A 17,719-nucleotide genomic window follows, 5' to 3' on the forward strand; every position below is an offset into this window, starting at 1 on the left:
TTAAACTACTTTTTCAAGATGGTATAAGTTGAAAGTTCAACATCATTCTTTCAAAACAGTCCCAAGGTCAGGTGTTGAAAAGACTGAATGGACTTGGCATCTTTATTCAAACTCAGGTGGCCATGTGACTTGGGAAATGGGTCCAGCATTCAGATTTGCAAGATGCAAATGGGTCCAGAGATGGATGCCAATAATCATCTCAGCACAGTGCAAAAGTCCTTCCTGCAACTGTGCTGTACTCTTAAAAGCATTTGATGCTATTTTATTTTACAAATAATCCATTGAGCATAGATGTTTTTGGTTATTTCTGGACTCAGTTCTGTCTCGCCAACCTACAGATCTTTCCTCATGCCAGCGCTACAACATTTTGATGACTCTATACTTGCAGACGTTTTGAAAAAATGTGGTGAATTGTCCAATTGTGCTCTTTATTTAACTATTTGAGGAAATTTCACATGAATTTGAGAATATATTCTATTTCTTTAAAAACTGACATTTGAAGTTGTTTTTTTTTTTTTTTTAAGATTGATTTACTTTTCATTTGAAAGGCCAATTTTTACAGAGAGAAAAGGAGACACAGAGAGAGTTCTTCCATGTGTTGGTTCACTGTCCAATGGCCAAAGCTGAGCTGCTTCAGAATTGGGAGTCAGGGGCTTCTTCTGGGTTTGCCGTGTGGATGAAGGGTCCCAACGACTTGGGCCATCCTCCACCGCTTTCCCAGGCTATACCAGAGTGCTGGATCAGAAACAAAACAGCTAGAACATGAACCAGTACCCATATAGGATACTGGCCCTTGCAGGCAGAGGATTCATCCAATATAGCACCACACAGGCCTTGATACTGGAATTTTGATAAGGGACTGTGCTGAATCTGTAGAAAGTGCTGAATATTATTGCCACATTAATATTAAGTTTTTCAATTCATGAACATGGAATTTTTTTAAATTTATCTAGATCTTTTTACTTTCATCACAGTTTTGTAGTTTCCAGTGCAGATAGTCTAAGAAAATTTTTAATTTCTTTTTAAAGTCAAAGTTACAGATAGAGGCAGAAAAAGAAACTTCATCTACTGGTACACTTCTCAGATGGCTGCAACAGCCAGTGTTGACCAGGCAGAAATAAAAAGCCAGGGGCCTGGCACAGTGGCCCAAAGCCTTGAGACCCTGCACCCATGTGGGAGACTCAGAAGAAGCTCCTGGCTCCTGGCTTCAGATCAGCTCAGCTCCGGCTGTTGCAGCCACTTGGAGAGTAAATCAGAGGATGGATGGAAGGTGTTTCTCTGTCTCTCCTCTCTGTAAATGTGCCTCTTAATAGAAATAAATAAACCTTTCAAAAAAGAAAGGGAGAGAGAGAGAGGTACCTTGCTTCATCAGTCTTACACTTAAAAATGAGAGTATTCTTGTGGTTGGGTACTCTGTCTCCACATGCAGTATTATCTGCTGATTCTTGATGCATCATTGAACCAAAATACCCTCAATATGTAAAATCTTGGCATGAATAGGAACTAAGGGTTTTCTCCTTCTTCTTAAAGAAATTCAGAATTTAAACATGAATATGTGACCATAAATGTACAAAGAAAAAAGAGTAATTTTTTCTAGTTTTGCATTGCAGAAACATTTTCTTAACACAAAAGTCTAGTAGCCCATAAACAGAATGATAAATTAGTTCATCCATAAAAGCTAAAATTCTAAAGGGTAAAAATTACTTTAGTGTTGAAAGAAGAACTAGCAAAATATTTGTAATGAATATAACTTTGAAAAGCCTGACTTATATAATGAAGAGTTCTCATAAATCAAAGCAGTTGTGAAATAGAATTGGGATGGTGGAAAAGAAAAGCTGTTTCCATTTCTTTTTCTTCATTCTTTAATAAGAACAACAGATTATCTCAATCTTAGGTAAAATACTATTCAATTGCAATTGCAAGGCAATGTTCTTAGCTTTAATTTTTCCAGCAGAATTGCTTGTGTTAAGCTCTTCCCATGTAGACATTCTGTTATTGTCACTCATGAATGACAGCCAAGTGGATAGAATAATTGACAAACACTGTAATAGGCAACATGAAGTAACCACATGAGAAGATATCCAACTCCAGTCCCAGCTAGAGAAATTTACAGTAAACTAATAATGTGAGAACATTTTCCATCTACCAGAAGAGCAAATGTTGAAAAGACTGATGATACCATGTGTTCTAGAAGGGCTGGAAAATGGACATTCTTGTTTACCCTTTACTGTGGGAGCGTAAAATGGCACAGGGAATATATCATATATATTTGTATCCTTCGGCCCAGCAATTCAACTTCTAGAAATTTAGACTGTAAATATATTTGTCCAAGTACCCAAAGACTTTATACTGATTTTAAATACATTCATTTCAGTTTTTTGGTAATTGATAAAAGCAAAAAGAAAAAATAATCCCAGTTACTAAAAAGGCTCTGCTGAAGTAAATACATCCAGGAAAAACCATCCAAAATACAGCGATTAAAAAGGGCAAGATAAGAGTATAGGACACACTTAGCCTCTAAGGTATAAGACTTAGAACTAATAGTAACACCTGTATAAATTGGCATGTGTGTAAGTGTATATAGAAAATATAAAGTAAGTAGAGTGATTGATTGTGGAGAGAGGTATTTAGGAAGGTGAATATGATATAAAGGAAAGGGTGCTTTATACTTGGTCTCCTTTTGGAAAATATGAACAACCTCCCAACGGAAGAAAGCTATTCATATGTGTGTTTATCCTGAGTACTTCAAATTCTTAAATATTGCCAAAAGCTACAGAGCATGTTTGAATATTTTCAGAAAAATTAACTTTCACCTGGGCGGGGGGAGAAAAGGCGTTGTTTATGTGTTAAAAACAAAACAGCTGCCCACTTTATTTAGTTTGACATGTTTTCATGTCCCATTTGCCAAATTAGAAATAAATCCTGGGCCATACTTAAGTGATAAAATTAGAAAGAAATGTTGCTTCGGGAGGATGACATGTTTGCACAGTGATCTATCTTGATGGATAAGTGCACAAGAAAAGTGTGCAGCCTCCGTCAACACGACACCCTCAGGAACAACACTTCGTGTCGGTTTTCTTCTTGATTGCTTTCCCTCAGAGGCAAGAGGGAGCGGTCATCCAAATGTCACCGCATTTATCTCTGAAACTTGGATGCTAATTGTTTTTTATAAACTGACAGAAGTTTCATTTAAGGTGGGAAGAAAGAAAAGACCAGAAGAAGCCATTCCCTGGGCGTTTACTGGGATCAGCTTCAATGGAACGAACCTCCTTTGTAGGCCTTTTACTGCACAGGAGTGATTTAGGGCAACAAGTCTAGACCTCTCCTCGGAAGCAAAGTTGGCTTGTCTTGAACCATTACAAAGGGGCTGTGGGTGGATTACAAGCTCTGTTTGATTTGTTCCTTACTCTCTTTGGTATTTCATTGTTCTATGCATCATTGATGAGTTTTACTATTGTTACCTGAGAGACACAGAGACAACACAGCTCCTATTTGCTGATTCACTCCCCAAATGCACACCGTAGCTGCGGCTGGGCCAGGATTGGACTCAGAAGCCAAGAACAATTATCTAAGTCTCCCACGTGGGAAGTGGGAACTCAGCCACTGCTGCCCAGGGTCTGCACCAGCAGTAAGTTTAAGAGCCAGGAATTGAAGGCTGGCAGTCCCTGTGGGAGACACAGGTATCTAGCCAATGGAAATAACACCTGCCCTCATTCCTATTTTAAAATATATATTGGCTATTTTATGTGTGCAGCTCTGGGCATACAAAATTAAGGTGCCATCCCAAGTCCCAGAGAACTGTCAATGCAAAGGGAAGCAGACAAGAAAAATGGAGGATTGCAGACCACTGGAATAAATGGTTAGTGCACAAAGTGGGAAAAGAATGCAAAGGAGGGTACCTCATAAAGACCTGAAGGCAAATAAAACCTTCTCATCAAAGGGAATGACTGAGCTGTATCCTGAAGGATGAAGACATTCCTGGTGAGAAGCATTGTAGTAAACTGGAAAAACACAGCACGTTTAGGGAACTGTCCATAGCTCACACGCTGCAAAAACATTTCTAACAGGGGCGTGGTAAGGCCGGGGGAGATCAGCAGACACCAGGCCACAGACTTTGCTTGCCACACTAAGGAATCTAGGATTCACGTGGAATTCATTCTGATGTTATGAGCTTTTAGCAGGAAGGTGACATGATCAGAGTTGGACTTTAGCAAGATGGGTTGGGGAGGCAGGCACTTGGCCTAGTAACTGTGGTACTTGCTTCCCAGACTGGAGCAACTGGGTTCAGTTCCTGGCTCAGCTCCAGCCAAGCTCCTGGTTCTCACAACCCACTGTAGGCATCCTGGGAGGGAGCCAGTGGCTGGAAGCTCTCTGTGTCTCTCTGCCTCTGAAGTCTCATCACCTCCATCTCAGATAAGTAAAAATGAAAGATATCCTGGAGAATAATATGAAAGGAAAAAAAAGCAGGTGGGAAATATGAAGGGACAGGATAATACTTAGGGTAGAAAGAGTGAGGAAGCAGCCTCTGGAGCACAGGAAGGAGCTAAAGTGGGCTTCTGCTTTCGGGAGAACAAGTGAAACAACAGATGAAGACACCACTTGGACTAGGTGTCCTTGGAAGGGCGGGGTAGCCAGGGACCAACGCAGTTTACAGACACCTGCGGCACTGATAGCCAGAGCCTGGGGGGCATCAGAGGGTAGGATAGAAGCCCAAGCCAGGGAGTTGTTCTTGGGGTACAAGCAAGACAACCTGGTCAAGGCATGGAGTTTGCTCCCTTATGGCTTCTTGCCCATAGAGGAGTTTGAAGACATCTCCCATTCTCCTAAGAAGAGATCCTAAAGATGTTACTTTCTTTCTTTTTCTTTTTTTTTTTAATTTATGTATCTTTATTGGAAAGTCAGATTTACAGAGGAGGGGAGAGACAGAAAGATCTTCCATCCTCTGATTCATTCCCCAAGTGGCCACAACGGCCAAAGATGACTCAGTGCAAAACCAGGAGCCAGGAGCTTCCTCTAGATCTCCCACGTGGGTGCAAAGTCACAAGGCTTTGGGCTGTCCTCCACTGCTTTCCCAAGCCACAAGCAGAGAGCTGGATGGGAAGTGGCATAACCAGGATGTGAACCAGCGCTCATATGGGATCCCAGCATGTGCAAGGTGAGGACTTTAACCACTAGGCTACTGTGACAGGTCCCAGATCTTCCTTATTCTTAAACAAAACAGGGGCAACTGATGGTGGAAGAGGTTTATAGTCCTTTGTTTGTTCTGACAGTCAAAGTGCCTCAAGAAAGCCCAGCTGTCCACCGGGTGCCATTGCCCTGGCTAAGCTACCTTCCTTCTTGAAGAAGATGAGGATACTGGGAGAACAAGACTGGCAAGTACTTCATCCTTGCCAGACAGTGCTCTCATGTATGCTGACAGGGTGCTGAGACTCATTAGGGGTGCGTTTTATCCTTGCTTCTAAATAAAGTGATATCTTGGCCCAGCGCAGTGGCTTAATGGCTAAATCCTCACTTTGCAGGCACTGGGATACCATATGAGTGCTGTTTGCGTCCCACTGCTCCATTTCCTATCCAGCTCCATGCTTGTGGAAAGCAGTTGAGGACTGATTTTGAATATGTTGAATCTAATGATTGTGAGATGTACACAAGGATGATCAATGTGTGGTTGGATAATGTAAGTTTTAATCTCAAGAAATATCTCTGAACTGGAAGTATAGATTGTTAGAGTGCAGGGAGCGGGGTAGGCATGCATATATGATGGTGAATGAAGCTATAGGGAAGGATGAGATAACTCAGGAAGAGTGAGGAGCAGGGGCGAGAAGTGAGACAAATGTAGATAGTAGAGAATAATACACTGTGCCATCAAGAGATAATTAGGGTAATAGGAGACTTCAGTAGATATCTGTGAAATGCATGATAAAACAAAAGAAAGTAGCATAAATGCTATGGGAAGAAAACGTTTCAAGCAGAGAGTAGTTAATAGTTTGAAAACTTATAAAGAAGTCATATAGATCAAAAACTGAGATGTGTCCGTTGGATTGAACAAAAATGAAAAATCTGGCAAAAGCAATCTTATTCAAATTGAAGAATCCAAACTATACACGGTAAGAAAGAAGAGTCAATTGATATAGACAGCTCTTTGATGATTAGTTGAGGAGCCAGCATTGTGATGTAGTAAGAAAGGCCACTGCCTGCGATCCCATATGTGTGCCAGTTTATTTCCCAGCTATTCCACTTCTAATCCAGCTCCCTGCTACTGGCCTAGAAAAAAAGCCAGCCAGAGGATGCCTCAAGTGCTTTGGCCCATGTCACCCACATGGCAGACCTGGATGAAGCTCTGGACCCCGGCCTCCCGGCTCCCAGCTCATGAAGCTCCTGGCTTCAACCTAGTCTAGTTCCAGCCATTGCAGCTATCTAGGAAGTAAAAAAATTTCTCTCTCTCTTTGTGTGTGTGTGTGTGTGTGTGTGTGTGTGTCTTCTCTGTCACTCTGTCTCTTTTTAAATTATTTATTTATTTGTCTTTAAATTTTATGATGCAGTTCCATTGGATCTGGGATTTCGCCCTTCCTAAGTCCCCACCCTCCAGTCACTCTTTCAATAAATAAATCTTTTTTAAAAAGATTAGTTGAGAAATAAAGAAATGGGATTTTATCTAGAGGAGAAGATGGCGTTCTTTAAAGATAGATGCGCTGGTGGTGGGAAGGAGGAGCTAGCTGTAACTGAGGCAGCCTGGTTACTAACTAAATGTGGGACTGCACTCCATCCAGGTGAGGAGATTTCTCTCAAGATGAAGAAGGGAATTGTCCGCTCTTGTAATAAGAAAGCCCTACAGACACTTCGAGAAAAAAATCCACAGCCACCAGACCCTGGCATTATCTCATTCAAAGCTTCTCAGTATCAGAGTCTCAAATCATAGAGACAGCAGGCATTCAAAGGTTGAGATGTGACAAGCAAACCCTTTCGGGCTATGCCATTTGGCTGCCTTTGATAACTGTCACATAGCTTACACTCCGCATCAAAGAAAGATTCAAAACAACTCTTTAGAGCTTCTTTACCTAAAAATGTTTTGTATTGCTGTTGAAGTATAATCGAAGAATATGGTGATTCACTGATTTCATATCTAATCCAATGGGATTTTTTTAGTAAATTTGCTGAATTGTGATACCATCACAATAATCTGGTTTTAGAATAGTTCTATCAGGGACCAGCAGCTAAAGTGCTCGCCTTGAGCGTACCGGTATCCCATGTGGGCACCGGTTCTAATCCCAGTGGCTCCACTTCCCATCCAGCTCCCTGCTTGTGGCCTGGAAAAGCAGTCGAGGATGGCCCAAAGCCTTGGGACCCTGCACCCGCATGGGAGACCTGGAGAAAGAAGTTCCTGGCTCTTGGCTTCAGATTGGCTCAGCTCCAGCTACTGCGACCACTTGGGGAGCGAATCATTGGACAGAAGATCTTCCTCTCTGTTTCTCCTCCTCTCTGTATATCTCACTTTGCAATAAAAATAAGTTAATCTTTTAAAAAAAAAAAGAATAGTTTTATTGTTTCAGTAGCATACCCGATACTCAGAGTCAATCCCTATTCTCACCCTTGATCCAGGTAATTGTTAATCTGCTTTTTCTCTCTGGAGATTGGCCTTTTGAGGAAATACACAAACTCCATCATACAACTATGATCTTCTGTAGCAGACATCTTTAACTCCTGGTAAAGATTTCATGATCCATCTGTTGCAGCATTCACCAGTTGTTCAGTCCTTTCAGTGGCTGAATAGTACTCCACTGTGAGACCGTATTCTAGCTTGTTTATGCGTTCACAAGTTAATAAGCGTATGTTGCTTTGATTTTGCTACCACTTTGTTTCTGACTTACAGGGAACAGACCAACAGTTTTCAATTTCCCTTTCTCTGTGCCTGCTGCCAAGTTTTGAATGGATGCCATCTCATTCTCCCTAAGAGGAAAAGATTAGACTATGCCAATTTTTTAAAGATTTATTTGTATTTGCAAGATGGAGTTATATAGAGAGAAACAGACAGAGAGAGCAAGAGCTCTTCCATCCACTGGCCACAATAGCCAGAGCTGAGCTGATCCAAAACCAAGATCCAAGAGCTTCTGCTGGATCTCTCACATGGGTGCAGAAGCTTTCCCAGGCCATGAACGGAGCTGGATCAGAAGTAGAGTGGGGAGGGGTGGGGAGAACCCAAGTATCTATGTAACTGTGTCACATAATACAATGTAATTACTGAAGTTAAATAATAAATAATTAAAAAAAAAAAAAAAAAAAAAAGAAGAAGTAGAGTGGCCAGGACTCAAATCGTTGCCTTTATGGGTTGTTGGCACCACAGGAAAGGTTTGGCTTGCAGGCCATCCTGAAGTCTTTGCCAATTTTTTTTTTAAAGATTTATTCACTTTATTACAGCCAGATATACAGAGAGGAGGAGAGACAGAGAGGAAGATCTTCCGTCCGATGATTCACTCCCCAAGTGAGCCACAACAAATATAGATAAATATATATACACAAATATACATGCCATATAAAAGTGATTGCGCATTATTAATATTAATTATATTTTTATTTTTAGCTTTGTATTTTAAATACATAAAAATATACAAACCAGTGTAACAACCCCCTGACTGGCCATCACCTAAGTCTACAGGCATCAGCCCATATTCAATCTGTTCATCTTGAATGAACTCACTAACCTCCCTCCTCAAATTACTTTGAAATAAATCTTGGGCATCGAGTCATTTCATCCATAAATATTTAATCATGAAACTCTATGATTGAATTCTTTTCTAATAACATGACCACAATAACGTGATCACATCTAAGATATTTTAACAATTGCTTAAGACAAAATGTCTAGCAAGCATTTCTGTTACTTGAATGTATTGGCTAACGACATAAGCTCCAGTGATAAAGCAGTCTCTGATAAGGACTTGAAGAAGAAGGGCTCTGTGCACATGCTCAAGGTAGCATTTCTTCATGTCCCCAAGTGATCTTTTCAGGCTGGGAGTGAGAGGACCAAAGGGAATGCAAAAATAAGCTTGGCAAACATATGCCATATGGACATTAAAAGATCACTCCTCTTTCTGGCTATGAAATGACTAATTAACTATTTGCAGCTGAAATGTGTGGGATCGTTTTCAGAAAATGGACTGTCTCTCCCTCACTGAACATATTGATTACATGTATAATCTAGACTGTCTGGGAATAAATCACACCCTTCAATGCACTGTTTAATTTTAGATATATCTTGTCAAATTTATTTAAAAGGATTGGCTCCAGATTTTTCCCTTTAGGTGTTCCTAATGTCTGCATGTATGAATTAGTTGTCTAAATTTATAATTTAGTCTTGTGCAATAACATGAAGAGCAATTTCAAATTTTGTCACGTACGGGGAGTTTGACCTCCGACTGATTGCTTAACCTCTGTGAACAGAAACTGTTTTTCATCTGTTGACTAGAGAAGATTTGTGAGGATTAGATGAAATGTTGTCCCTGTGTGTACAATCAAGAAATCATTGCCGTTGTAAACAAAGGATGAATTTTCCATAATAAATGGACTTGTCACAAATTCGATAACAGTAGCTTTTCCTTTAGTACTGTGCCCCACTGATGCCTTGGTAAGACCATAATACAAATGGGGCAGATCTAAAAAAATGTGTGCCTGCTATCATGGCCTTGAAGGTAAATAAGAGCTTATGATACAGCAACTGCACCTGAAAGAGACACTTGGGTTATTCTATTTTGAATATGTTTTTCAATCACGTCAGTTTAGCCAATTTTATTTTTTCTATCTTCTCAGGGTAAAGTAACAAACTTTGGGTTCGAACAGAGGAAAATCTTAAGTAAAACCAATGAAAGTCTCATTCCCTCATCCTAACAGCAACAACAACAACAAAAAAAATCCAAATTCTAAGAGTCAATTCTGAACCTGACTTTGACCCAAAGTATGAGTGTGGGGAAATTAGAAAACTTCCATTTTTGTCTGTCTGTTGGCAGACATAGTTCTGGTTCAACAAGGAAATACTGTATGCTTGATGAGTAGTCTGTTAAAATCGTTATTAACTATTGAGTCAATTTCTCTTCTTTTACAAGTATTCATGAACTGTTAGTAACTGATCCTGCAGTTGATGGTTCAGAAACTGGCCATACCTCACAGTGAGCAGTAAATCTTCATGATGTAGTTCTGCTGAAATGAAGTGTGATAAATCATGCCAAATGTGTCCTGACCTTACCACAGCTCCTAGTCCTGTTCTCTGGTGAATTATTTCTTTCTCCTAAAAAAGGACACACCATCATAATTCCAACTGCTTGTGAGTTCTAGTTCATAATTTGAAGTTTTATTACAATGTGTTAAGAGCATTCATAAAATGTGAAATACTCTGTGAGAGGTCAAGCTCAAAGGCCAGTCACATAGATGGAGAGCTGCACGCTCAGACTTGCCAGCAGCTTCCCACTGTCTCTTGCCAACTGGCTTCAAGGTGAGCCAGGAGCCACTCAACTGAGCACCTCTCTGATACTACTGTTGTCCATTTAAAAAGCTGCTAGAAGTTCACTCCCTTCTCAGACCTTTCCAGCTGCCATTCTGCACAGTCCCAGCTCTTAGAGTGAAGGCACCATAAGCAAGGCCTTTTTCTACAGAGAGAGGTTAGTCTCTTATCAATATGTTTCCAGAACTTACCATGTCCCAGTGCTTGTTAGACTTGAAGATACAAGAGTGAACCAGTGGGGAAATCCAGACCCTATGGGATTGTACCATAAAATTCAAAATAATATCGTTTTAAAAAGGGGGAGGGGGAAAGCAGTGAAACAAATAGACAAATATTGCTGCCCTCATGGATCTTGTAGGCACAACAGGATGGCATGGAAGCTCAGGTGAGGAAGAGCTCAGTAGACTCACAGAGGAGGGCTCAGGGAAGACTGTGCAAAAGGGTGATGCTTCAGCAGAATTTGGACATAAGGGAGACATCCTAGACAGGGCATGGGAGGTGCTAAGGGAGGCATCCTAGACAGGGCATGGGAGGTGCTAAGGGAGGCATCCTAGACAGGGCATGGGAGGTGCTAAGCAGACAGGGATGTTCAGGAAGCTGTTGGCAGGCTCACAGAGCTACTGCCTTGTCTGAAAACTGCACAGCATCTCCGTGATGCTTTCAGTGAAGAGAGAGATGACTGTGTGTGCATGGTGGATTGTGCTCTGCCTGTAACACACACAGTGGACTGTCACCGACCAAACAACATTGCCATTGCAAAGCAGGAATGAAAAAGATAAAATTCGTACTCAACCTATTGAGGAATCTACCAGGAACAATGAAGACTTTATGTAACCAGGTCAGAAAAGAGTGATTGAGAGGGGCCTAGGAGACCGTGGCTGTAAAATAATTCCCTATTTGTGTCTGTGAGTTCCCCCTTTGTGAATTCAACCAATCTTGGATCTAAAATATTTGAAAATAATTGTGCATCTATACTGAACACATACAGACAGTTTTCTTGTCATTGTTTTCTAAATAATACAGCACTACTTACAGAGTGCTTATATTGTATTCATCTGGAAATGAATCGCCATAGACACTGAAGGAAAACTGTGCAAACTTCTTATTATAAATGCAATTCCTTGACTCATTGGTGCTGATGAGGAGTCTCCTCCACCCACTACAGTGCATTCAGAAAAGCTAAGATTAGGTCACCTCCCTGACCACTGCAGACCCCACCGCTTTCTGAGTTAAAGAAGGTGAGTTATTCCTGTAGACAGTAATCATTGTTGAGGAGTTTTGATGACTAAGAATGGTAGGTCACCAGTGGGACTCATTCATGGCATCATTTTGGCTGCACAACCTGAAGAGGCAGCACAGTGAGAATGGGGCAGCATAGGCTGTGTCTGAGAGAAAGGGAAGAGACAGCCCCAAGGTTCCCATTGTTCTCACCAATGTTTCCTTGGATTCCAGAGACAAGACTGTCCTTTCCTGTTGAGAAAGCACACTCGTCCCTTTCTCAGTCATTCCATTCGAGCCAGACATAGGCAGGAGGCCTGGCTAACACGTGGACTTAACTTCTCTGTCTGTACTGCAGGGATGAGCCTGGACCAAAGCAAGGCCAGCCAGCCCCAGGAGTGGGGAGGATTTCAGAGAAGCTGTCTCTCTTCGGTATGGCTAAACTGGTAGATGCATAGCTAGGATTCCTGGGGGCACATCATCCTGGAAAGAATAGAGCTTGACTAAGAAGGAAATGACTTGCAGGGAAAGCAGAGCACGGAGATGGAGAGATTTGATCAATCACATTGAGCTCAGACTGTAGCCATGCCTGGTGCCCATCCTATTCCTGGGTTTTCAACTGAGGGAACCAGTTTCAAATTTGCCTTCTGTCACAGGCAACTGAAAGCATCCTTTCTGTCTCACAGATGGTAAGACAATCCATTCTCCTGTATTTGTGAACTAGTACAGTTTGTTCCACCTTCTTTCATCTCTTCCCTTTTATCTTTTTTCTCTTTCACATGGAGACAGTCTCTCAAAAGGCCAGACGAGATAGGAACACTGGTCTTGTAGCCACTTACAATCCAGTGATTTTTCTAGTCCACATCATGACACTCCACAGCATTGGACAATGTTCTGAAGAAAGTAGCCTCCTACAAGAAAGCTCTTGAGCCAAAACAAATTATTTTTTTTTTAATAATATGAAAATATCTCAAGAACTTCATGGAAAATTTGAATAAAAAGTTTGCTTTAGTTGCAAACATTTTTTACACATATATGCATATCAGGGGTCTTAAATGTATGTCATAAATGAAATTTGCACCAAAATAAATATACCTTTTAACTGATTTTTTTCATAAACTTTCCACAGAATTTACCTTTATTTTTCATCCACAAGCATGTGAGCTGCTCATGGCTGGGAAAGAACCACCATAACATATCACCATTAGTATCTATTTATTTCTGCCTTTTTAAAAAGATTTATTTATTCTTATTAGAAAGGAAGATTTACAGAGAGAAGGAGAGACAGAGAGAAAGATCTTCCATCTGCTTGCTCACTTACCAAATAGCTGCAGCAGTCAGAGCTGAGTGAATCCAAAGCCAGGAGCCAGGAGTTGCTTCTGGGTCTCCTACACAGGTGTAGGGTCCCAAGGCTTTGGGCCATCCTCAACTGCTTTCCCAGGCCACAAGCAGGGAGCTGGATGGGAAGTGGAGCAGCTGGGACATGAACCAGCACTCATATGGCATCCCGGCACTTACAAGGTAAGGATTTAGCCTGCTGAGCCATGGCGCCAAGCTCTATTGTACACACTTTTTAAAATGAAACGGGCACGGTGCAGTGGTCTAGTGGCTAAAGTCCTCGCCTTGCACACACCGGGATCCCATATGGGCACCAGTTCATGTTCTGGTAGCCTTGCTTCCCATCTAGCTCCCTGCTTGTGGCCTGGGAAAGCAGTTGAGACTGGCTCAAAGCCTTGGGATCATGTACCCATGTGGGAGACCCTGAAGAGGCTCCTGGCTCCTGGCTTCGGATCAGCTCAATTCCAGCCCTTGTGGTCACTTGGGGAACGAATCATCAGACAGAAGATCTTCCTCTCTGTCTCTCCTCTTCTCTATGCATCTGACTTTGCAATAAAAATAAATAAATCTTAAAAAATAAAGTTCAATGCCTACAGGGTTATATGGTTTAACTTCTTTGCCCAAAAAAAGGTGCAAAAACATCAGGTTATTTTAGAGAAATAAATATTTGGAAGTTGAAAGTCTCAAAGGCAGAGAGAAAAGAGCAAGTTCTTGAGTGGTGGTTCACTCCCCCTGGTGCCCACAGCATCCAGGACCAAGCCAGGCTGAAGCCAGGAGCCTGGAACACACTTTGGGTTTCCCACAGGGGTGGCAGACAGACACCCAGCCAGAGGAGGGTCCATCACCTGCCACCTCCCAGAGGGGGCATGGGCAGGAAGCAGGGCCCTGTGACGGGGACTATGAAGCTTGCAAGCAGTGTCTTCTCGGTGGTGTCAGATGCCCACCCAGAAGCTTTCAGTAACGTGAACATGACAAGTAATATGTCTGTTCTTTTTCAGTTCATTCTTTTGTGTCATGTCTTTTCCTACTTGTGTGAATTCCTTCAGTTGTTATTCGGGAGACATTTATAGACCACATTTTATGGCTGAACATTGCCATCTGCTTTGGTCCATTAGTCATGTAAGTTGAAAAATAAAACTACAGAAAGAAAAGCTGCAATTGTAATAAAATCTTGTATTTCAGAAAGGATTGATTAATGCAGGCAGAGCTGGCATCCTATATGGGCATCGGTTTGTGTCCCAGCTGCTGTACTAACATCCCTTTCTGCTCCCTACTTAGGAAAATAGGTGGACAGCTCAAGTTATTGGGCCCCTACATCCACACTGGATATCTGCAAGAAGCTCCTGGCTTCAAATCAGCTCAGCTCAAGCCATTGCAGTCATTTTGGGAGTGGACCAGCAGATGATAGGTCTTTCTTTGTCTCTCTGTAACTCTGATATTCAGATTAAATAACAAATGCTTTTAAAAATATACATATACATTATTAGTGATGTGTATGTATATGTATATATGGCACTAATAAAATCAGAACTATCAGAACTTAAGGGGCCAGTGCCATAGCATAGAAGGCTAAACTTGTGCCTGTACTACTGGCATCCCATATGGGAGCCCATTCATGTCCTGACTGCTCCATTTCCCATCCAGTTACCTCCCTGTGGCTTGGGAAGGCAACAGAGGATGACTCAAGTCCTTTGGCCCCTGAATTTACCCAGGACACCCGGAAGATGGGAAGACGCTAGACTCCTGGCTTTGGGTTGGCTCGCCACACGCCTTGTGGCCATTTGGGGATTGAACCAGCAGATGGAAGATTTCTGTCTCCCTCTCTCTCTCCTTTCTTCTCTCATCTCCTTTTCTCCTTTCCTTCTCGATAGCTCTGCCTTTCAAATAAAAATAACAATGTTTTTAAAATTGGAACTTAAATCTCCTATGGACAGGTTAATTTTGTTGACTGATTAAATCACTACGTATGTGAACTTGTTTCTCATCGTACAGTGCTAAAATATCAGCTCTAAATTTATTATTACCAATACAAATATTACATCTTTTTCATATGGATAATTGTTGGCAACGCCCGCGTCGCCGCGTACCCCGAGCTGAGCGGAGGGACTAGGGTTACAACGCAGTGAGACAACACAAGACAACACGCAGTACACAGAATGCGGATCGATGATAGATTGATCTTTATTGCAACTCCAGGCTTTCTTTTATACTCTGCCTAGCTCCTCCCAGTGTTTATCCAGTCCTCAAATGGCCACCCTAAATCCTTCGAGTTCCTCCCAGTAGTGGCCACCCTAAGTCCCTTGAGTTCCTCCCAGTGTTTATCCAATCCCTTGGCAGATAACGTGACAAATAGGAAGCAGGAACTTGCGGTTAAGCCAGTGGCTAGATGTATCAGGCCAAAATTGCCAATCCTGTTACCCTCTGAGAAACAAGCTAAGCTGTGGAGTTAATCCTTGGGAGACCGGGACCTACAGATAATACTATAGACAATTTGTTATATATACATTATTATTCCCTAATTAGTTCTATCCACACTTTAAAATGAAATATAAATATTTCTTGATTATATTGTATACTTAAGGATTGAAAATGTAAATTATTGCATGATGCTGCAAAATTATTTTTTCTTAAATTTACCCATTTATTACAAATTCAGAGGTCTTTCATTCAAGTTGAGAATTGTAGCTAAACTGTACATGAACAAACATACTTCAAAGAAAGACCCCATTTGTTAGTGAAATCTGCCTAATCACTATGTTTCCTTTCCATTATATAGATATAGAATATAGATACATGTTTATATTTATATGTATGGACTTATCTTCTAATACTACATCATTACTTTGTGTATTATGTATATATTTATTATCTGTCTCCCCCCCATTGGAATATAAGTTCTCCAAGGTCAAGAGTCTGTGTATGTCTGGTTTCAGGGATTGGTTCCATGTACCTAGAAAGGTTCCTAGCATATAGTAAGGTACTCCACCGTTTTCCTTCGCTGTTTCTCATAGAGCAGATCTGCTGGCATTGTGACTTCCCCTCCCCCCACCCCAGCCCATTTTTAGCTTTTTAGAAAATCTCTATATTTTTCCCATTAGTCAGACCTCTTTTAAGTTTTCCTAAAATTCTTTTCCACTCTTACTATGCCTTCACTCTAATTCAGGTGGTGGTCATGTCTGTCATGGACGTTTGCCACACCTTAAAACCTAGTTTTCCAACACACCGGTCTCAGTGCCCTCTACTTCATCCTATCCTATTCTACTTTGAAAGAAATGACTGCAAATTGATCAATCAGTACAAACATAGTATTGTCCTTTTTCATGAAATTTTTTTTTAAAGATTTATTTATTTTTATTGCAAAGTCAGATATAAAGAGAGAGATAGAGAGGAAGATCTTCCGTCCAATGATTCACTCCCCAACTGACCACAATGGCCAGTGCTGCGCCAATCTGAAGCCAGGAGCCAGGAACTTCTTTCTCCAGGTCTCCCACACGGGTGCAGGGTCCCAAGGCTTTGGGCCGTCCTCGACTGCTTTCCCAGGCCACAAGCAAAGAGCTGGATGGGAAGTGGAGCCACTGGGATTACAACCAGCGCCCATATGGGATCCCAGCGGCATGCTCAAGGCGAGGACTTTAGCCGCTAGGCCACCGCTCCGGGCCAAAATATTTTTAATGGTTACTGATATGTATAAGTTAAATCCAAACTCGCCAGCGTATCTGTAAATTGTTTAGAGATCTATCCTTCTCAACAATTGAGAGAATATTACCACCTCTCTAGCCTTATGAAGTTTTCTATAAATTTGACATATGCAGTTATCTGAACCTGGTACATTCTCCCTATTGCTCTAGGATGTAAAATTTCAATTAAGCTTCGACAGAGTTCATGTATTGTGTCTTGTTACGTATTTTTAGCTTCAATTTAATGAAAATATAAAATTTAACTTCACTGATTCATTTTAGTCATTTAAAAAGCCAATCTGATTGTCCTGGTGTGACCCTAAGCTCCTGAGGCTGTTCATTTGGTGGTCCAGTGCTGCATGCAGGATGCCAAATTCAAGGATGGTGAATGAACTCCCCTAGATCTCCTCGAACGACTCCTGAGCAGCAGGTTGGTCCCCTCCCTGAACTCTTCTATATTTCCACTGTCAATGTAGTCTACATACAGAAACCATTGTTTCCCATTCTTATCACCTGTGGACCCAGCATACAAGAGGCCATCCCTAAGTGTTTATCGAAGAAATGAAACTCTTGGCATTAGAATGAATGTGCTGAATGTCATCCTCTTCAAAACATTTGATTTAAAATAATAATATGGTGATGCTTGGTGAACTAAATCTAACTAGATAAATTTTAACAGAAGAAGTTCTTATTTTGAAAACAAATTAGCTTTTCATTTGCATGATAGATGAGACCAGAATCAACAATGTGATAAGCCTTGAAACAAAACAAAGAAATCTTTCACTATGCATAAAGCCTGGAAGCTGAAGCAAGTGAATTGAGTCTCACTGTACTTGAGCTTTTCAGATATACATGTTCTGAGATCCAAGCCTAGGAAAATAGACCCTCAGTGGCCTTACCAATCATGATCATGAAAGATAATTGGAAGATAAAAGAACACCTGACTTGAATAGACAGTGTGAGGTAGGCAGGTTGCCAGCCTGCAGAGATGGGCTAA

This window comes from Ochotona princeps, chromosome 6, assembly GCF_030435755.1.
Source record: "Ochotona princeps isolate mOchPri1 chromosome 6, mOchPri1.hap1, whole genome shotgun sequence".
NCBI lineage: Eukaryota > Metazoa > Chordata > Mammalia > Lagomorpha > Ochotonidae > Ochotona > Ochotona princeps.